Source organism: Pristiophorus japonicus, chromosome 6 (genome assembly GCF_044704955.1).
Source record: "Pristiophorus japonicus isolate sPriJap1 chromosome 6, sPriJap1.hap1, whole genome shotgun sequence".
Taxonomy (NCBI): domain Eukaryota; kingdom Metazoa; phylum Chordata; class Chondrichthyes; family Pristiophoridae; genus Pristiophorus; species Pristiophorus japonicus.
Window position 1 is genome coordinate 3,492,159 of NC_091982.1, and position 23,473 is coordinate 3,515,631.

The following is a 23,473-nucleotide window of genomic DNA, read 5'->3' on the forward strand; positions in this document are numbered from 1 at the left end:
AGGTGAGGAGTGTCTCCCACAAGTTCACCCCCTGTGGTCAAGGTGTGCATTACTCAGGTGTATTCAGTGTACAATGTTGTTACAGTTACATGAAGGTTACAAACATGACATCACCTCCCCCCAACATCTTTGGGTCAAAGATAGTCTTTCAGGCGGTCGTCGCTCTCTCGTGGAGCGCCGCAGTTGGGGCTCTGGTTGTTGAGCCTTGGCATGCGTCTTTGTCGCTTGTGGTGATTCAGGCTCATCCGGGCTGACCACAGGGACTGTGCATGCTGCTGACAGTTCTTGTTGCTCGTTCACTGGCGGTGGTGTGGGCAGCATCTCATGATTTTCCTCAGGTTCCTCAGTGTCCATGCTGAACCTTTTTTTTTTTTACTTGGTCCAGATGCTTGCGGCATATCTGCCCATTGTTGAGTCTGACCACTATGACCCTATTCCCCTCTTTACCAATTACAGTACCCTCGAGCCACTTGGGCCCCACAGCGTGATTAAGAGCAAATACAGGGTCATCGATTTTTATCCATCTCCCCTTTGAGTTACAGTCGTGGTACTCATTTTGGGACTGGCGCTTGCCCTCAACAATGTCTGACAGGACTGGATGAATGAGGGACAGTCGAGTTTTTAGTGTACGTTTCATGAGTAGTTCTGCTGGAGGGACTCCTGTGAGCGAGTGCGGTCGGGACCTGTAGGCCAGCAGGAGGCGCGATAGACGGTATTGAAGGGAGGGTCCTTGAATCCGGAGCATGCCTTGCTTTATGATTTGGACCGCACGTTCCGCCTGGCCATTGGAAGCCGGCTTGAATGACGCTGTCCTGACATGTTTGATGCCATTACCCGACATGAACTCCCGGAATTTATAGCTAGTGAAACACGGACTGTAGTCGCTAACTAGGATGTCTGACAAGCCGTGGGTCGCAAAGACCGCAGGCAGATTCTCCACTGTGGTGGATGTCGTGCACGAATTCAATATGATGCACTCGATCCATTTCAGTACGCATCAACCACAATGAGGAACATTTTTCCCATGAACGGGCCCGCGCAGTCTATGTGAATACGTGACCATGGCTTGGTGGGCCAGGGCCACGGGCTGAGCGGGGCCTCCCTGGGGGCATTACCTAGCTGGGCACACGCCGTGCACCTGCGAACAGTGTTCCAGGTCTGCATCAATTCCCGGCCACCATACATGTGACCGGGCTACGGCCTTCATAAGCACGATGCCTGGGTGTTCGCTGTGGAGTTCCCTGATGAATGCTTCCCTACCCTTCTGGGGCATGATTACCTGGCTGCCCTATAGTAGGCAGTCGGCTTGGATGGAGAGCTCATCTGGAACTGGAGTCTTTGTTTCCCTACTGTGAATTTCCAGTCATGTTACAGGAGGTATTGATGCTTCTGCTGGTAAATGTAGCTCGAGGCCTGACTAACTGAGATCAGCAATATTACCTGTCAGGATCTGGTCTAGACCAGTCCATACAGAAATGCAAAGTAACATATCAGGGTTCCATTACCACAGCTTTGTTGACTTTAACTGGAGTCAAACATCAACAACTTACATTTATATTGGGCAAAGTCAGAAAGACAAGTTATATATTACCTGTTACTGTATCTTCCTATTCCACCTGCACTTTTGCTATAGAAACTGAAAATCTACAAACACATTACATTCAGCTCTGCCTTCATTCATTCTTGGTTAATGAAACTGACCATAAACAAACCAAATGGTAGATTTTACGATCAATTATGCCTAATTAACAGGCCTAAATCGGGCCTAACTATTGGGAAGAACTGGCAGAGATCCATTACGACAGGTTGCAGGATGAAAACAGGCCATTCAGTCCAACCAGTCTCAGTTGGCATTACGACGGGTAGCTAATATAAAACCACTTTTAAAAAAAGGAGGGAGAGAGAAAACGGGTAATTATAGACCGGTTAGCCTGATATCAGTAGTGGGGAAAATGTTGGAATCAATTATTAAAGATGAAATAGCAGCGCATTTGGAAAGCAATGACAGGATTGGTCCAAGTCAGCATAGATTTATGAAAGGGAAATCATGCTTGACAAATCTTCTAGAATTTTTTTTTGAGGATGTAACTGGTAGAGAGGACAAGGGAGAACCAGTGGATGTGGTGTATTTGGACTTTCAAAAGGCTTTTGACAAGGTCCCACACAAGAGATTGGTGTGCAAAATTAAAGCACATGTTATTGGGGGTAATGTATTGGCGTGGATAGAGAACTGGTTGGCAGACAGGAAGCAGAGAGTCGGGATAAACGGGTCCTTTTCAGAATGGCAGGCAGTAACTAGTGGGGTGCTGCAGGGCTCAGTGCTGGGACTCCAGGTCTTTACAAAATACATTAATGATTTAGATGAAGGAATTGAGTGTAATATCTCCAAGTTTGCAGTTGACACTAAGCTGGGTGGCGGTGAGAGCTGTGAGGAGGACGCTAAGAGGCTGCAGGGTGACTTGGACAGGTTAGGTGAGTGGGCAAACGCATGGCAGATGCAGTATAATGTGGATAAATGTGAGGTTATCCACTTTGGTGGCAAAAACACGAAGACAGAATATTATCTGAATGGCAGCAGATTAGGAAAAGGGGAGATGCAACGAGACCTGGTTGTCATGGTACATCAGTCATTGAAAATTGGCATGCAGGTACAGCAGACGATGAAGGCGGCAAATGGTATGTTGGTCTTCATAGCAAGGGGATTTGAGTATAGGAGCAAGAAGGTCTTACTGCAGTTGTACAGGGCCTTGGTGAGGCCTCACCTGGAATATTGTGTTCAGTTTTGGTCTCCTAATCTGAGGAAGGACGTTTTTGCTCTTGAGGGAGTGCAGCGAAGGCTCACCAGACTGATTCCCGGGATGGCAGGACTGACATATGAGGAGAAACTGGATTGACTGGGCCTGTAGTCACTGGAGTTTAGAAGAATGAGAGGGGATCGCATAGAAACATATAAAATTCTGACGGGACTGGACAGGTTAGATGCAGGAAGAATGTTCCTGATGTTGGGGAAGTCCAGAACCAGGGGACATAGTCTTAGGATAAGGGGTAGGCCATTTAGGACCGAGATGAGGAGAAACTTCTTCACCCAGAGAGTTGTTAACCTGTGGAATTCCCTACCGCAGAGTTGTTGATGCCAGTTCATTGGATATATTCAAGAGAGAGTTAGATATGGCTCGTATGGAGAGAAAGCAGGAAAGGGGTACTGAGGTGAATGATCAGCCATGATCATATTGAATGGTGGTGCAGGCTCGAAGGGCCGAATAGCCTACTCCTGCACTTATTTTCTATGTTCCTACCCATTTAGCACCCTTCCAGTTTTCTGGTCAAGTTGTCTACTGATGCCAAAAGTACCCAACCGTCTTCAGCTACTGATATTCAAATTAGGTCTCAATGGCATAATTTAGACATTGATGCGATGTTCCAGCATTTATACTAGTACAGCATTCAGCCATTTCATGTACTCTCTGCCTCACAGATTTAGTGTAGCCCAGGTATGACAATGAACCCTGATCATGATCGTTTTTACTAGAGAAATATGCAGGATGTCCACAATTCCAATGTAGTACAGCAGGACTGCTGCACTGTCGGAGGTTCCATCTTTCGGATGAAATGCTAATCCGAGGCTCCGTCTAACCTCTCAGGTGGACAAAAAAGATCCCATGGCACTATTTCAAAGAGGAGCAGGGCAGCTATCCCTGGTGCCCTAGCCAATATTTATCCATCATCACTCAATGAGACTATCTGGTCATTGTAACACTGCTTTTTGTGGGACCTTGCTGTGCTCAAATTGGCTGCCGTGCTTCCTAAGCTTCTGATGACACCCAGGATTGGAATGTTGTGGATCCCAAGAGCTGCTATTGGGAACAGAGTAAAACACAATCCTAATCTTAATCCTGTTGGGCTTCCAATGGGCTCCAAAATGATAGACAACAATTGCAATAGAGAAATGGTGATCCTCGATTGTAGGTTTGCTTGTGTGCAACTCTCCTGCTGTACAAAGAACAATATATGAATCCAATTAGTTTGCATTAGACTCAAACCCAGGTTCCTCAGGTGAAAGCACAGCATTTTGAAGTCCTACAAAATGTTCAAATTCCAACAAAAACATGCTCGGGTCAACCTTCTGCAGTACTCAACTGCTGCCTCGAGAAGCTCGGAGAAACACACTGAATCAAATTAGCAATTCGCCATAAGTTGCTAGTTACAAAATGATTATATTGTTCTACTCTTAGTTTACCCTCGACAGACTTTTGTTTTTAAAATGCCAAAACCTCCATGCATTGCATTAGCATTTTTTTTTTTTAAAAAGGCACAAAAGTTTACTGGAGACAAGTCTCAAAACTCGAGAGAGGTAGAGACTTTGCTCTCTTCACCTCGACACTCTAAATTTCAGTTGAATAGTTCATTGGGCTCAATTTAAAAACAGAATGCTCTGTTCTATGCCTCGTGCTCACAATATACCCTTTAAACCCCAGCTGGCATTACTCTTGTCTCCAAGTCAGTGGTCCTGGGTTCAAGCCTCCTGCCAATGTTTGAGTTTGAGTCCACGGTCTCTAAATTGTCAGACTGCTTGCCTGACAGCCAGTTCTGGAGGAGCAGAAATTTTCTCCCATTGAATATTGGGAAGACCGAAGCCATTGTTTCCAGTTCCCGACACAAGCTCCGTTCCCTAGACACTGACTCCATCCCTTTCTTCAACTCCTGTTTGAGGCTAAACCAGACTGTTCACAACCTTGGTGGCATATCTGACCCTGAAATGAACTTTCGAGCACATATCTGCAACATATCTAAGACTGCCTATTTCCACCTCCATAACATCACCCGTCTCTGCCCTTGCCTCAGCTCATCTGCTGCTGAAGCCCTCATCCATGCCTTTGTTACCTCTCGATTTGACTATTCCAACACACTCCTGGCTGGCCTCCCACATTCTACTCTACGTAAACTTGGTGAGATCCAAAACTCAGTTGCCACTGTCCTAACTCGCACCAAGTCCTGCTCGCCCATCACTCCTGTGCGCGCTGACCTACATTGGCTTCCGGTTAAGCAACACCTCAATTTCAAAATTCTCATCCTTATTTTCAAATCCCTCCATGGCCTTGCCCCTCTATATCTCTAATCTTCTCCAGACCCACAACTCCCAGAGATGTCTGCGTTCCTCTAATTCTGCCCTCCTGAGCATCCCTGATTGTAATCGCTCAGTCATTGGTGGCCGTGCCTTCTGTTGCCTAGGCCCCAAGCTCTGGAACTCCCTGCCTAAACTTATCCGCCTCTCTACCTCTCTTTCCTCCTTCAAGACGCTCCTTACCTCTTTGATCAAGCTTTTGGTCACCTGCACGAATTTTTTACTTATGCGGCTCAGTATCAAATTCTTATCACATAATACATCTGTGAAGCACTTGGGACGTTTCACTATGTTAACAGCGCTATATAAATACAAGTTGTTGTTGTTGTTGTTTATAATTTAGCCTGGCACGCCAGTCAAATATTGAGGAAATACTTATCGTCAAGTGTGACTTCCTTTGAATAAGACATTAAACCAAAGACCTTGCTGGCCAACATTCCTCCCTCAACCAATTACCATCAAAAATAGATTATTTGATCATGCATTGCATTACTGTGTGTGGTACATTGGTGGCTCAGAATAGATTTCCTGTTTGACTACATAACATTTACGATAATGTTTCAACACAATATGGCATGATATAAATGCAAGTATTATTACAAACCACTTGCGCAACTACTGCTTCTGGATGAAATGTTGCCTTTAGAAACTTATCTCCCCAATCTCCCTCCCACACATCATGCACTAACCAAGGCAGCAGACAACCCACTCCTAAGTTTCTATCAATGGCACCCTGAACATCCATTTGGAGCTGATGTTAAAGCCTGGGGCAGCCTACATTGGTACAGAAAACTATTGTCAGTTCAGGTGGATTTTAAAGATTTCATAGCACTATGTGGTAAAATCTATTTCCAGAATGTACAAATGACACCAGAGCCTCAGATATTATATTCCCACCTCTATCCTGAAACAACTAAAACTGGCCTCAAACTAGTACCAGCACCACTAACTCTGACGGATTGTGCTTCAAAGATTTGAACTTTGATTGCGTTAGAGCACTTGGAAAATTAGATCAAACGTTTATACCCCAAAATTCCATACAACGGTCACAAACCACCTTAAAGTGTGGCTCTTTCCCTCATTTCCACCAGAGTATAACTATATTACCCAACAGACTGTATTCTCGCCAAACAGCAGAATTCCTAGACTTGGAGAATTCAATACTATTATCTGTATGTTGCAACCATTCTTTATGGAATATAGATGTACAATATTAATGTGTTATTTGTTGGAAGGTCACCCCAGAGTTGTAGAAGATCTGTTCTGTAAAATTACATTATTCCAGTTTCCATGTTTCTTTAAAGGCAATGAAAAATTAAAACAGTGGAACTTGGTACAACGTATTTGGAATAAAGAAATCCATTATCTAATGACTAAAATGTCCAATAACATTACGAGAAGGAAATGCAAAATCAATGAAAAGAAGACCCTTTGAAACAGCCAGAAAACTATTGAAGCTTCTCATGGGAGGAACTTAAGTGCGTAATCAGAATTTTTTTTCAGATTTTGCTAAAGTGGGTCATTTCATGGTGTTCTCCGTTAAACGTGCAAAAACAAGTCTAGGTTTGAAAATATTTTGCGCACAAAGTTGCTGGAAGTGCAAGCTGATAATGGTGCAGCAAAAGTAACAGGGCATTTGGGACCTTTGTGAACAATGGGACAGTCTATCTCCTTAACCAATCAGGTTAAAGGATTGGCAAATAGACAGGAAGGACCGAGAAGAAGGGTAAATCAGAGTGGGTGAATTCAATGTCAAATCAGGTACAGAAAGAGAAATAAAGAGGGGGAAAGAAAGATTGGAATGAGAGAGAGAGAGAGAGAGCGCGAGAGAGAGAGAGAGAAATAAGAAAAGTATGATTTTTTTTTTTAAATTGGACATTTTTAAAAACTCCTAAAACAATTCGCAACCTGAAGGAATGTAATTCCACACTTAAATGTTTTACTTTCTGGGCGAGGTTGATTGGCATTCATTAACAATTATCAGGTCGTTAAAAGGGGTACTTACACTGGGAGGTTAAGAGCGAGATGCTGTTTTCGTGAAGCTAACGGTGGAGCAACTTGTGGAGATTCGCTTTTCACAGGGTATCTCTTCCTCGCTACAAGTTGCTGACCGATTTGCGCATTAACAACAGCATGCGTTGATCATATGCTGTTATTTTTTCAGCAAAATCTGGCCTATTCTATTTGCACTCAGAGTAAAGTTCTGGGCAACTTTTCCCATAATGCAGAATGCGCTCAACTGTTCCAGGGTAACACATGGTATGGCGCAGGTAAACTGCAACACAATCCTACAATAGCCAAACATTTTGCCTAAATCCAAAACTCAGAAGGGTGTCACCTATACCACCACAATGGCTTCTGCATTTCCTGTAAGGCAGTATTAGTGCCAATTTTGCATTGTGTATTCAGGGTGGAAATGGCAAAGAATAACAGAGGCTTAGACATCATTGTTATATCATGAAAACAAATTGTGATTGTGATATATTCACAGAGCACAGCACACACAGCTTTCTATAATGGCAGACAGTATCTCAGAAGTTCTGGAAGCTTCTGGTCAGCTGACTCATTTATTCACCTTTGGTTGCAGTAACACAATACGTCCTCATCCACAGTGTGGAGCTACAACATTACAAGCTTACAGACATTACAGTGATCTAGGAATTTAAAAAAAAACAAGACACGGTAGTTATCCGGTCTTCAGCACAAATTAATATTTTTATGCTGCAACTTTTCTTTTTGGAGGGTACATTGCTTCCTTTTTTCCCCATGAGCTACACACCACCTATGTGCACAAAGGCTGGGAGGGGCAGCCTGCTCCCAATCTCCTGTACATAGGTCTTTAATTGTCACTAGGAAATGTATGAATGACTGGGAAGAACACCTCCAGTTTTCTCTTCATCCCCTGTAAGGATGGTCTGAGCTTTAGTTCAACTCCTCTCTACCACAATTTAGCAAAGTGGAGGATTAAATCCCGATCCCTACAATGGCAGTGTACAACATTGCTGAATTACATCTGTTCCTGCACCAGCCACACAACTACAGTTGGTTAAAAATAATTAGCTATTAGGCACAACACTGCATGTTTAATCTAGACAAACACATTTTAGATATCAAATGTCCCAATGTCAATTCACTGGTAGGTAAAAGTTACATTTGAGAACAGTCAGGTGAATAAAAGTGTCAACCATTACACTCACCAAACACGAGAGTAAAGAATAAAATTCCTAACAGATTCCTGTTGCTGCAGATAATCACACAAGCCTAACAAAAAAAAATGCAAAATGAATAAATAGTTTGTATTAAAAGACCTGGCAGCTAGCAACAGGTCATCAGTCGCGATCCACCTTCGGGGATTTCTAGATTTGAACTATTATATAGAAATTACAATAGCTAGCAATTTATCAAATGGTTTAAAGCCCGATTAAAATGGATGAGGGAAAGCAAATAAACAGAATTTGAAAGACAAGAAATTTAATTTTGATCCTGCTTTCTTTATTAACAGTGCAGGAAAGTGGACTTACAACAACCAGTCACAGCTGCTTTTAAAGGAGATGCTTGCAACTAAAAAGATATAGCTGCAGTGCAGACTGTTTTAAATAACTGTCTTTGTGTGGCTGAAAATCCCTTTACTGACCAAAAATGAGAGAGAGCGATATAATGCATTTGGAGCTTTTTGCTGCGTTATCTCCATTTCCTCCTCCTCTCCCCTCTTAACTTCTTGCTAGAGTATGATTCCATGGCTTCCAGGAAAGGGTACCCTCACCATTCTCTTTATCAAAACTGCCCCGATTTCCCTATCCCACTGAAATCTTACCCCATCAACCTCTTCTCTGCTCACCACTCACTGCCACCAAACCCTCTGAAACCCTCAACTTAACTTCCTACCCCCGTTTATTTTCAAACCTGTCAGACTATCCATCACACAACTTTCTCATATTATGAACTTGAACCCCCCCCTCCCCACCAATTTGGGATCAGCAAATTTTAAACACCAAATCTCCAATTTCTATGTCCAAGTTATTTACATATTAGGTGATGAATGGTCCCAGCATGAATCCCTGCAGAACACCATTCTCTGGCAGTACAAAACACTTCCCTTAACTTTTATCCTCGATTTGCTGTATTGTAGCCATCTTTCAATCCATTCTGCTACCTGACTTCATATGCATTGATTTTTGTCATGAGTCCCTTCAATGGCATCTTATTGAAGGCCTTCTGAGTGTTTACGTATACCACATCAACAACAAAAACAACTTGCATTTATATAGCACCTTTAATGTAGTAAAACATACCAAGGTGCTTCACAGGACAATAATCAGACAAAGATTGATACTGAGTCAAAGAAGGGGATATTAGACAGGTGACTAAAAATTTGGTTGAAGAGGTAGGTTTTAAGGAGGAGAGAGAAGTGGAGAGGCGGAGAGGTTTAGGGAGGGAATTCCAGAGCTTGGGGCCTAGACGGCTGAAGGTACGGCCACCAATGATGTGGTGAATCGATTGGATGCACATAACTCTTGGAGGGTTGTAGGGCTGGAGAAGATTACAGAAATAGGAAGGAGTGAGGCCCATGGTGGAATTTGAACATGAAGATGAGAATTTTAAAATCGAGGCATGGATCAATGTAGGTCAGCGAGCACAGTAATGATGTATGAACAGGACTTGGTGCAGGTTTATACGGGCAGGAGAGTCCGGAATTTCCCTCGTCTACTCTTTGTTTAGTTCTTTAAAGAATTCAGTAAGGTTAGTTAAGGATGATCTTGCTTTTAGAAATGAATGCTGTTTTTTGAAAAATCAGTGTCTCTGTTTCTAGATGTTTTGTTATCTAATCTTTCAGCAAAAATTCTTTTATCTTTCCGAATACTGGCATTAAGCTAATTGATGTAAAGTTCTCTGGATTAGTTCCATCTCCCTTTTTGAAGATAGGAATGACAATTGCTATTTACCAGTTCTGTGGCACGATTCCTTTTTCTACACAATTTTTTTTTAATAGGGCTGCTAATGCCTGTTGCCTTCTTACTAGTTTCTTTGAGTAGCCATGGGTGCAATCTCATTTGGACCTGGGGTCCTGTCCTTATGATCTTAAACTTTATATTATATTATCAGTACACCCTTGAAGTTCTCTCTTGCTTACTTCTCTTATCTGCTCTGGTCCATTTTCCACTACTAGTCAAGCAATACTTCCTTCCTTGTTGAGTTTCTTACGTATTAAGTCAGATAGGAATCTTGCATACACTGCAAAATCTTCCACCTTTCACTCCCTCTTCCTGCCAGTTTATCTGGGGCTAGTTGAAATCTCTCATGATTAAGACTGTTTTATAAAATTCATTTCATACATTTGCTGACATATTCCTCCCTCCACTTCCATTCCATTATTGGTCTGTAGCATACTCCCAATACCTGTAGTGTGACTGATCCCTTCTTATACTTTATCTTAAGCATATGGATTTGGTTTCTATCTGTTAGTTACGACCTTTCTTACTACTGCATTGTGTTATTTCGAATTAACACAGCTGCCCGGTCACCCTTTCTTCCTTCTGATTATTATTTAATTACATTATAGCCTGCAATATCTAACTGCCAATCCTGTTTAGTTGTTAACCTGTGGAATTCCCTGCCGCAGAGAGTTGTTGATGCCAGTTTGTTGGATATATTCAAGAGGGAGTTAGATGCGGCCCTTAAGGCTAAAGGGATCAAGGGGTATGGAGAGAAAGCAGGAAAGGGGTTCGGAGGTGAATGATCAGCCATGATCTTATTGAATGGTGGTGCAGGCTCGAACGGTCAAATGGCCTACTCCTGCACCTATTTTCTATGTTTCTATGTCTGCAGACATGTTTATTATTCTTATTGGATCTATTTCCTCACTTCTTGTACTCTATTCAACAAGCTGTTAGTACAGCTTGACAAGACCCCTTAAACTTAGGACACGACTTAAACACCACGCAAGAGATATGTTACTGCTCAGCACAAACCTCGGAGAGCTAAGTGCTTTTTAAATAGATTTTAATCTGGAGTTGAAGCTGCTGCAGCAGAATTCTTCTACAGAGGATGCAAGTAAAATTCTAACATCACATCCTGAATATATCAATTGTTCTATTAAAATACTGCAAGAACCAAACGGGCCAGTCTTGATTCAGACAATATGGATTTATCACCAGACCAAGTGATTTGCTGCAATGAGTCATTATTTACTCTCATCTGCCCAGAAGCTGGCATTTCCCAGGAATTGTTACAAATACTTTAGCTAGTACCTGTACCACACATCAATCAATCAGTACAGTGCAACTCTGTAAACTTTAAGTCAGGCTATTTGCCAGAAAAAAACAACTTGAAAAGAATGGTCATGTGGCTGAGCTAGAGCTGACCTGGTGAGTAATTGCTTAGATACAGCACTAGTCACAAACACATGATCTCCACTCAGACACGGTTCAAGGAAACCTAGTAGAATATTCCCTAGAGGTAATTTTAACATATATATATATATATATATATATTTTTTTTTAAGTTGACTGTTGTAGTAATGATCTATGTAGCTGATTCTAAAGTAGCAATGTTTAAATATATTACATCAGTTAAAAAAAAATCAACTATCTTCAAACAGAAAATAAAGCTAAAATGAAAAAGAATGTACTGCCTGATCAATGGCCACGATAGACTGGTAAAACGGAGACAGAGATTTAAAATTGCTGAGGTCAGTTAGTGAGTCTCAACTGTACTCTCACACTCACTTACTGTAACAAACACTTTTTACAATAAAGAGACAGATTGAATAAAAAGACAATTAACCCATTGCCTGTTTAGCTACTTGCAAATCAGGTCCTTCTCATTTTCGATAAACACCTTATTTACTGAGTAATCCTGGTTTGGCTCAGATATTCCACCACAACATATCAATACCAGGAAAATAATGCAACTTTTTGGGGAGCGGAGTAGTGAAAGAAGAGAAGCTAATGACATTGCATCATTCCCATTCAAACTTGATTTTGTATCAAGAGACGCTGTGGTGACACAGTTTAATCTGTAAGTCACAAAATCATAAACTACTGCCAAGCTTTAGTAAGGCATCAATTCCAAATTCACTACATTCTTCCATTTATTTGCATTCCATTTTACAAATCAATCTATGGAGCTGGTTTTGTTCAGCGCTCGACTTGGTAACTTGTCTTAAAACTACATAATCAGGTCAATGATCAGTCAGTGGATATTCAACGTTGTCAAAATATTTGCACGGGTTCAAAAATGAGCTTTTTAAGTAACATTAAGAAACCTTTCACCTTGACAGAAGTTTTTGCCGATACGGTGTAACAGTGCACTCAATTTATAATGTCTTGTAATGTAATTTACACAAAATGATAATCGCTGATTGACCAAGAGAACTCACCAACTCCTGGGGACAAGGCTTTGTTTAAAATTAACTTCTTGCCTTTTGTCTTCTTCTGTCATGAGGAGAGAGAGAGAATTAGTGCTTCATCTACACTTAAGTATAAAAGTACAAGGTCACCTTTTAAAGTATGCTTTGGAAAAATAAAACAAAAACAGTACTCGTCAAAATGATCAATTATGCAATGCCGCTTACCCAATCTTCTGTCAGTCCTACAGTCCAAATGACAGTGATACAATCACTTCTCCAATATAAAGTTTTGAATCAACTTGATTTTCATTTTAGGCTCAAATATTATATATGTTTCACGTATTTACAGTACAGCTAACAATTAAAGAAAGAAAAAGCGTGTATTTACTTAGTGTCTTTCATGACCGCGGGACATCCCAAAGTTTTTACAAGCCAATGAAGTACTTTTGAAGTGTTGCCACTGCTGTCGTGTAGGGAATTTCCATTTTCTGAGCACTGACTTCCTCTAGCAATTTTGGTCACCAGCAAACGCACTGTGTTTACTTTAGAAAATTATTTAATTAAATTTACACACAAATAATTATTAACTGATCCACTAAGGCAGGTGTACTCACCAAGTTCTGAGTAGGAGCCTTTGTTTCAAAAGAATTTGCTTATCTTGCCTTTTCTATTCTTCCAATGGAACAAGGTAAACTACTCCCAGATCTCTATCATTGCCAGTAACAAGTTTAGAAAATGTGAAGATAATGTGGTTTTCCATCTCCCTTTCCCTGCATAGAAGTGCCTAGCATTTGTTAGCTGCCTTCCTACTATGTGGTTAAATCTGCTCAACGTGTGGATGACCCTGGGTGGAAATTACTTCCACAACTCTGCGATGCAGCATGCACTGCTGCAACTCCACATTGGCAGCTGCAAGGTGGCGTGTTGGAGTAACATGACCAGAGTGAAATGGTTTAGTATTAGGATCTCATTTATATAAAGTTAGATTACTGTAGGATAATCATATTATCTGCCAGTAGCCCACTACAAATTTTATTGTCATAATCTTGAACTAATTACATCACAATCTGATCTTTCAATGAGGTGCTGGTCATCATACAACAACTGAATAGAGTGCCTTACCTTATTCTGCTCAGGACCCCTGCCATTGAGAGAGGATAAAAGCCTCGTTCTTTACAACTTAATTCTGTTTATATATACACATACATACATGTTCAGTATTTTTTTTATTTTATTTATTTTTTTTTTTTAAAAAAGAGGTACGTACGAGTGATGACAATCAAAATCTGACTGGGGCTCTGACAAATAACAAGCTCAAGCTTTGCTGAATTTTTGTCATCTTAACCACAGTCTCTCCCCATATCCATCAAATATTTTCCTTGTAACCCATCTCATTATTTTATAATCTTCTATTTTTTGAACTTTCTGTTCAAAGTGAGGAATGAGTGTTGAATTATGGACAGTTTCCACTGCCCTCAGTGTCAGCATCCAGCAGTCCCGGGTGAGATACAGCGCAGTGAAATACAAAGTGAACTCCCTCTATCTGTGCCAATGTGTCTCAGCCACAAACTCAGAAGAGCAACACCAAGTACACCAGGTAACGTTACAGCAGTTTTAAAAAAAAGTTCTTTATACCATTAAATACCTGGTTTACGGCATTCACTGTATTAACCTGTGTCATGATTTTATAATGGAAAACACATGTTAATGTTAGTGGAAAAAATAACTTCTAAACATGTCAACATGTCATAAAAGACTTGCATTTATATAGCACCTTTCACAACCACTGGACGTCTCAAAGCGCTTTACAGTCAATTAAGTATTTTTGGAGTGTAGTCACTGTTGTAATGTGGGAAATGTGGCAACCAACTTGCACACAGCAAGCTCCCACAAACAGCAATGTGATAATGACCAGATAATCTGTTTGTTTTGTTATGTTGATTGAGGGATAAATATTGGCCAGGACACCAGGGATAACTCCCCTGCTCTTCTTCGAAATAGTGCCATGGGATCTTTTATGTCCACCTGAGAGCAGACTCATCCGAACCAAATTAGCCATTCAAAATGTTTCATGAAAAGACTTTGGCTGCCATTTTTTTTCCCTCAGTAATTCAAAGTTCTAGTGCCAAAATATGAACCATAAAAGTAGCCATTCTTTCTGCCACCTAGGCCACACGCTCTGGAGCTCCCTTCCTAAACCCTTCTGATACTCCAACTACCTCTTTTCCTTTAAAACCCCTCTTCAAATCTACCTCCCCCCTCCAAATATCTCCTTTCTTTGGCTTGGTGTCCATTTTTATTGTCCGTGTACCATTGTAAAGTGCCTTGGGACATTTTTCTACTTTAAAGGCACTACATAAACGCTCAGCGTTATTGTATGAGCAGCTATTCAAAGCGGGCAGCACACCTGAGCCTGATCCTGTGTGCACACGCCACACACGCACTGCAGCAGGGATCACTGGATAGTTCAGGTGCAGAAACCATAGCTGATTTTTCTCCACTTTATCCAAGTAGATACTGAGCCAAAATCTAGCACCGCAATTGCCCTGACTGAGATCAGCTAACTCAACACAGATTGGGAATCAAATTTGCGACCTTTTGGATCTGCATGGCTCAGCACTTCAATAGGCTGTGTCTTTATGCACTAAACCATTAAGGGAGCTAGGACCTTGCTTTTCACATCTCAGTACAATACCGTCACAGTGTTATATAAGGTCATGCTCTGAAACACCCTTGCTTGAGATCTTGTGATTCTAGTGGTAGTTTGATGTTACGATTGGAATCTCTCATTAAAATAAAAGTTACCGCCCCAATTGGAGCTCCAAAAACTTTGTTTCCTGGACCAAAGTACTTGAGGAAGTTAAGCTGCCAAGTTTAATAACTTTTCTCAAAATATAGATACCTCTGGTGCTTGATTATTTACATCAGATGGAAAAAGGACATGTTCCAAAGGAACTCTTGCCTGGAGAACTTGCAGATGCTTCAAGGTTGCTGGGTTGACCTAGGTTCAGGTTCAAAGATATCTGCAAGAGGGACTTGAAATCTTTCAACATTGATATCGCAAGCTGGGAAGATGTGGCTAACAACAGACAAGGCTGCATCAGGGAGGCGAGGTGGCGGAGAGAGAGGAAAGAGAACAAATAGGAAAGCGCATAGGGTCTTAAGAGTTAATAATACTGTGCAGGTTTCATCATCTGGCTCTGTGATTTACATCTGCACCATCTGTGGCAAGGATTGTCGCTCGAGAATTGAACTCTTCAGCCACTCACAATATTGCAGCATGGCAAAGTAACTGAACTGTTTTGGCGCTTGTACCATAGTATTTAGTCGCTGGAGATATATCACCAACGATGTCTCCGCAAGCTCCTACAAATCCCCTGGGAGGACAGGCGCACCAACATCAGTGTCCTTGTCCAGACTAACATCCCCAGCATTGAAGCACTGACCACACTCGATCAGCTTCGGTAGGCCACATAGTTCGTATGCACGAGACTCTCAAAGCAAGTGCTCTATGTGGAGCTCCTTCATGGCAAACAAGCCAAAGGTGGGCAGAGGAAACGTTACAAGAACACCCTCAAAGCCTCCCTGGCAAAGTGCGACATCCCCACCGACACTGGGAGTCCCTGGCCAAAGACCGCCCTAAGTGGAGGAAGTGCATCCGGGAGGGCGCTGAGTACGCGAGTCTCAATGCCGAGAGCGTGCAGAAAACAAACGCAGGCAGCGGAAAGAGCGTGCGGCAAACCAGTCCCACCCACCCCTTCCCTCAACGACTATCTGTCCCACCTGTGACAGAGTCTGTGGCTCTCGTATTGGACTGTTCAGCCACCAAAGAACTCACTTCAGGAATGGAAGCAAGTCTTCCTCGATTCCGAGGGACTACCTATGATGATGATGAGTATTTAGAGATAGACGGTTGCATCACTATATTCCTGTGCACTTTGCTAACTGTATGATTAGCTGATGACTGTAGCAGCTGGAAATGTCCTTCACTGGTAAATGGTTGGAGATAGGAAGAACAGTGCACATGAAAAAATGCCCGATTCAAATAAAAGTGCTGGTGATGGGTGGGAACTTATGGGGATAGATGCACTGTACCTGGAAAACGAGGGCTATCATGCTGTAACAAATTACTTACCAAACAATGGGTAACTGCTTTTCTTGTCTCGAAGTTACTGCAACATTCAGACAAATACAATGTTCCATTCTCAGTCATCTATGGCCACTTCAGCAAACAGCAGCACAGATCAAAACCTCATTTTAAAAGAAGTGAAAGATCGGAATCTTAGCAGTTCTAAAGCTCCTTCTCCAATACTGTTTCAAGTTTGATGATTTCCTGCAAATACTGGAGTACTATACAAATGCTCGAGCTATTAAACAGAAAATGTTACTGTGAAGCTGGAAATTCAGGTTTGTCAGGTACACCTGACACAAATCCCTTTTTCTGCAGGGAAGAGGAAACTGTTCATATGCAGGACTGGTATTTTATCTATTTTCATCCCAGTTTGGAAAGTCCCTCTCCCCTCCTCAAACCTTATGTGCCAGCTCTTCTGCCACTGCCAAAAAGTGAGTAATCTTCTGCATTGGGCTTCAACTATCCTAATATAATGGGCTGAATTTTGCCCAGCAATTTTTCTGGCGCAGAAGTTTAGTTTAGATTCCCCAATTATGGGGCGTGGGCGTCGACTACCAGCGCCAGAATGTTCCTCTTAATTCATCACTCAAATTGCTCCCAATAACAGACTTGCAACCACTGCTACTTCATGCTGTTACGCAGCTCAAAATGCTCTCTCCAAACAGAACCCATGTTTGGAAGGACAAAGATCTAAAGTTGTACTGCTAGACATTTTTCACTGTTCCAGCAGACATACTACAAAAACTTAAATATTCCCATTGCATTTTATTGAAATCCCAGTGAAATACTCTACTCCAAATGCAAATGTTATGAGTTTTTGAAAAGAATGACTATGTTACTCATTTCTACTCTTGATAAGACCACCTGTTAACTTGAAGCAATGATAACCTGACTAGGACAAGTTATGAGTTCTAGCCCCACTCCAGAGATCTGTGCATGTAATCTAGGCCGACGCATCAAATCAGTACTGAGGCAGTCCTGCATTGTTGAAAGTGCCGTCTTTCTGATGAAACATTTAACTGAGGCCTCGTTCATCTGCTCAGGTAGATGCAGAAGATCCCATAGCACTATTAGAAAAGGAGCTGGAGAGTTCGTTCCATGTCCTTGCCAACATTCACCCCTCAACCAACACCACAAAAAAAACCCAGACTAATTGGTGATTTATCTCACTGCTGTTTGTGGGACCTTCCAGTGTGTAAAATGGCTGCCGCGTTTGCTGACAAAACAACAATGATTACACTACAGAATATCCAGCCTCTGATCTGCTCTTGTCGCCACAGTATTTATGTGGCTGGTCCAGTTAAGTTTCTGGTCAATGATGACCCCCAGGATGTTAATGGTGGGGGATTCGGCAATAGTAATGTCAAGAGAGGGTGGTTAGACTCTCTCTTGTTGGAGATAGTCATTGTGTGGCATGAAAGGTATTTGCCCAAGCCTGAATGTTGTCCAGGTCTTGCTGCATGTGGGCATGGACTGCTCCATTATCTGAGGAGTTGCGAATGGAACTGAACACTGTGCAATCAGCGAACATCCCCACTTCTGACCTTATGATGGAGGGAAGATCATCGATGAAGCAGCTGAAGATGGTTGGAACTAGGATATTGCCCTGACGAACTGTTAGCAGACCTAATGTACAATGTCTTGATAGGGGAGTAGCAGGTGGTAAAGTGAGATATGAACAGATTTGGAGAAATAAAAATGGAAATGGGAGGAAGATAAACATTGGTAAAGAGTGGCAAACCCGAAGACTTATGCTTCATTTGGCATAGTACTAAGTTATTGACATGAAAGTCCCATGTTCAATCAATAGTCTGTACTGAGATCTCCGAAGTTGGAGTAGTAAGACTGGATTTTCCTCCTATATAAACGCTGAAATGGTGGCGGGTTGGGTCTAGCAAAAAGTGAGAGATTAAGAAGTCTACCGCTGCATCACTTCTACTGCTACCAGAAATCCTCCTCCATTTAGCCCAGTAGGGAATTTGGTCAGTGACCCCTTGACTGCATCCCTCCCACCCACCACACAAGTAAATGGAAGACAGAGAGGTGGGGCATGAGACCCTACTAATTTTCCTCCTTACTTCCAATGCTACCTCCAACCCACCCCATTAGCCGAGGGATGGGAATACACCCTGGGGCAGCAGCAGGAATTCTTCCATGGTTATCGTTGGAAAGTAGATGGGCCAGTAGAGGGAATCTCACTCTCTTCAGACCACTTACCTGAAACACAACCCTGGTGGAGCCTTTAATCATCTGAAAAAAAGTTTTTGAGGTGCTTATGCTCCTTTTAATGCTCCTCCTCTTTGATCAGGGCTTTCTCTGCATGGCAGTTATCCAGCCCAGCATAATTAATGAACCAGACCCAGGAAAACAGGTGAGGGTCACAGCTGTGCCCCAATTGCCCTCCAGCGCTAAACCTGGAGGAAAATTCAGCTCAGTGCAAGTGGGCATTGTTACAAATAACTATACTTTACAGTCTTACTGCTTTGGGTCATGGTTGCTCAGGAACGGATCTGACATTTTGTGAAAGCTACCAATTTTGTTACACTAGGTTACACTGGGATTCGATTACATCACCATCTCTCATTGCCTGAAGGATTTCTAGCATATTGGTGTGCTGTATCATGCCAATATACGGACTCCAATACTTCTCTAAATTAACTCCATTGGGCTCAGGAAACTGTGCACCTGGTTTCCTCCAATAATACGCACTCTATCACTGAGGTCACTTAAGTGTTTTAAGCACCTTGGGAAGTTTTATTACATCAAAGGCGCTATATAAATCCAAGTTATTGTTTTTATGCTACATTAGTGCAGCCAATCAAGGACACATAGCCTTAGGTGACCAGTGGAAGCAATGGCTTTCTTATCCCAATATCATTGAAAACACACTAAAATCTATGATTACCAATAGCATATTGGAAAATAGTTGCAGGAGACAAAGCAAACAAGGTGTGACGACTGATATATATTTCATCCCTCTTATGAGCTTTGGATTTTATGTACTATGATATACTCTCCCTCACTTATTTAATTTGGCGTCTAAGGCAACGAAACAACGGTGGAGCACCAAGAAAATGCCAACATTTTTCCATCACTTGATAATGCATTGAGAGTACAAAACGTTAAGGTATCAATCCAACATTATTCGACACTGACTAAAAATATTCCACAGATTCCTAAGATTCAAACAGACCAACAACTTTTGGAGCCTTTAGTAATATCCATTTACATGTATTGAATATTAAGGGAATCAAGGGATATGGGAATAGTGCAGGAAAGTGGAGTTGAGTTGGAAGATCAGCCATGAATTTATTGAATGGTAGAGCAGACTCGAGGGGCCGAATGGCCTACTCCTGCTCCTAATTCTTATGTTCTTATGTATCCTGCAACCGTCAATTCTTTCATGGTCAGGCATCTGCTCAGGTTGTTTTAAGAAAAAATTTATAACCCATGCAAAAATTTTGCACATGTACAATTAGTATGGGTGAAGAGCTATATAGGCTAGCAATTAGCTTTAAAGAGCAGAGGCATGGACGATGTACAGAAGACACCTCAAGTCGCTGGTCATATCTCACCTACGATGTCTCCGCAAGATCCTGCAAATCCCCTGGGAGGGCAGGCGCACCAGCGTCAGTGTCCTCACCTAGGCTAACATCCCCAGCATTGACGCACTGACCACACTTGATCAGCTTTGCTGAGCAGGCCACACATAGTTCGCCTGCCAGACACGAGGCTCCCTAAGCAAGTGCTCTATGCGGAGCTCCTTCACGGCAAACGAGCCAAAGGAGGACAGTGGAAACATTACAAGGACACCCTCAAAGCCTCCCTGGTAAAGTGCGACATCACCACGGACACCTGGGAGTCTCTGGCCAAAGGTGGAGAATGTGCATCCGGGAGGGCGTTGAGCTCTTCGAATCTCAACGCCGCAAGCATGAAGCGGTCAGGCGCAGGCAGCGGAAGGAACGTGCGGCAAATCGGTCCCACTGCCCCCCTCTCCCCGACGAACGTCTGTCCCACCTGTGGCAGGGTCCGTGGCTCTCACATTAGACTGTTCAGCCACCAAAGGATTCAATTTAGGAGTGGAAGCAAGTCTTCCTCGATTCCGAGGGACTGCCGATGATGATGATGATGGAGTGAAACCCTCTCTCAAGGACAGTTTTGATGCCGTCGATGCAGAGCGATTTACAGGGTTGCCTCGGACAAGACCACTGCAAAGTAAATGGGGCAACAATCTGAATAATATTAACTAGCTTTAAGAAAAATCTATTGCATTATTTATTGCACTTTGGTGTAGGGGCAGAAATGGAGGGCAAGGATAATAATGTCTTATCTTGTTCCAGGCCTGCAAACTTAACGGTTCTTTTATATTGATGCAAAAGGTTATATTGATGCAAGAGGTTCATGTTCTCGAGTCCTGCATTGTCAGTTTTATCATACCAGTGTACAAGCTTTTCTTGGATTGATTGCAAGCATGAGTTTATCTCCTTTATAATGACGGTCCGTTAGTGGCAGGAGTACCATCAATATATAAACAGCTTTATATTCAAGTCCTCTGATTCTACACGAGACATTTTTGTCCATGATGGCTTCTTTCTTTGTCATAGTGATTTTAGGTTCACTTTAGAAAATGGCTGAGCTCGTTTTCACTCACAATAGCCCCAGAACTGATATTATGTATGTGACAGGTATCTGAAATATGGGCCAAGTTACTCAGTTCAAATACAAGCATCTTGTACACTTTGCTTATATGTATGTTTGATTGGCAACAGTACTATGGGAGTACCATCACCTCACAGACTGCAGCGGTTCAAGAAGTCAGCTCACCACCACCAGGGGACACAGTCTAAGGATAAGGGGTAAGCCATTTAGGACCGAGATGAGGAGGAATTTCTTCACCCAGAGAGTGGTGAACCTGTGGAATTCTCTACCACAGAAAGTTGTTGAGGCCAATTCACTAAATATATTCAAAAAGGAGTTAGATGAAGTCCTTACTACTAGGGGGATCAAGGGGTATGGCGAGAAAGCAGGAATGGGGTACTGAAGTTGCATGTTCAGCCATGAACTCATTGAATGGCGGTGCAGGCTAGAAGGGCCTAATGGCCTACTCCTGCACCTATTTTCTATGTTTCTATGCTTCTAAATAGGGATGGGCAATAAATGCTGGCCAGTGATGCCCACAGGCCACAAACAAATTTTAAAAAATTCTGTTTAATAAAAATATATTTCTATTTCCTTTGCTGGCCAAATTTGGAACTTATATCTTTCCTTGTCTTGTTTGAATTGAGTAGCCCAACCGAAGCCATCAGAGACTCCATGGAAATCATCATGGAAGCAGCAAATCGTCACACAAAGTTAAGTCAGAGACCTTGATCTAATTGCAGTTCGCATTGAAGTTTAGCACAGCAGGCACTATTGTTTGCTATTTTCTATCACTCTAAGGAGACACAGTTAAGCTAGTAACTATTGTAAATCTACAGTGTGTTACTGCTACTGGTCATTTATCCATCTAATGCATGATAAACTTGTTGGTTGTTTATAGTCCAGGCCACAGGCTAGTGGAGTGCTTATTCTAACACTTTCTGAAGTCAACGATGTTTATTTCAGGGCACGTGATATAACTAAGCAAGCCGGAATGCGGTAATGAGCATTTTCAATTTGACGTAAGGGTTCACACCAAAATTTAGATATTAAGACTGGTAAAGGCAGACTCCAGTTTGTTGGGAGTAAATTGCTGAATCAGAGACAATTATCTGGAGTAATCCCTAAAAACAGAACACTATAATTACACTTCTCTTGGAACTTACACTTAATTTCCTGAAGTCTGCTTAGTTCATGAAGGTACTGCATATAAATTCTCAAGTGTGTGTTCACTCAGCGTACTGGGACAAATGAATAGTTATCTGGACTGGTAATAATCAGGCTGACACACGATCAAATTTGGGTACATAATTTACATAATATTTCAAACATATTGGCCCGGAATTTGCAGTCGGAAGTGGTAAAAAAATCCGCACCAACCTTCAGGCTCCCGGGCTTCGGGTCTTGGGCCTGCAGGTGTACGCTTGCATAAAGGCCCAGGGATCTCAGGGACGCAGGCGGCTGCTAATATGCTTATGGAGATTCCATTTACGAACAGAATCCCCATAACCATATGAGGAATTCCCAAATAATTAAATAGTTTATATAAATGGAATAAATATAAATGTATCCATTTTCAAATTTAATTAAAGTCCCTTCAATAAAGTATATCCAATTAAAAACTACATTTTTGCAAAAATAATTTTAAACATTTTAATCCAGGCCAAAATTTACATAAACTAATTTTAAATGTTTGTACATGATTTTTTATTTAACATTTTTTAATTTAAGATTTATATAAACCCTGATGTTGGTGAAAGCAAGCACTATGCCTGCTTTTACCAGGTGCAAGGGTTTTGTAGGCATTTGCTGGACAGTAGTTAGGAAAATAGCCCAAATGTGCCAGCAAAAGTGATTTTCTGGTCGGTCCGGTAAATCTGTCAAGGTGAACCTTAACAGATCGCAAGTTACAGGGTTTCATGCATGCGCAGGCGGAAATCCGGAACTCGTGGGGCCTTTCTGATGGCCATCAAGAGCGCAAAATCCAGGACATTGAATTTTAACTTTTCTCTTAATTCAAAGGATGGTTCTGACCGGTCACTGGAAATCCTGGAAGGTGAGCCAGTCTCAACACATTTCTTCCAAAGCCCCTTACATGAGGACTTGGATTAAACAGTTAGTGATAACTAAGCATGGTACATGGCACTGTACTTGAACATCGAGGACATTAAGGTGGCTAGCATTTGCATTTTCTATAGAGGTGACAAATGCCTATTGATAGCTGCTGTTCGGA

The 23,473-nt window shown here is 42.0% G+C and overlaps 1 protein-coding gene across 3 annotated transcripts in view; it reads right to left on the reverse strand.

The window, feature by feature from the left end:
- Positions 1-23,473, reverse strand: part of LOC139265528 (H(+)/Cl(-) exchange transporter 5) — a 144,169-nt gene that overhangs the window by 107,158 nt on the left and 13,538 nt on the right. The window contains exons 2-3 of one of the 3 annotated variants that reach the window (XM_070882555.1): positions 12,501-12,555; positions 8,320-8,383 (exon numbers count right to left, since the gene is read on the reverse strand). The exons of 1 other annotated variant lie outside the window; for it this stretch is intronic. The gene's annotated coding sequence lies outside the window, so the exon portion shown is untranslated. The remainder of the gene's footprint in view (positions 1-8,319; positions 8,384-12,500; positions 12,556-23,473) is intronic. One more of the 3 variants, XM_070882553.1, reaches the window with a different exon arrangement.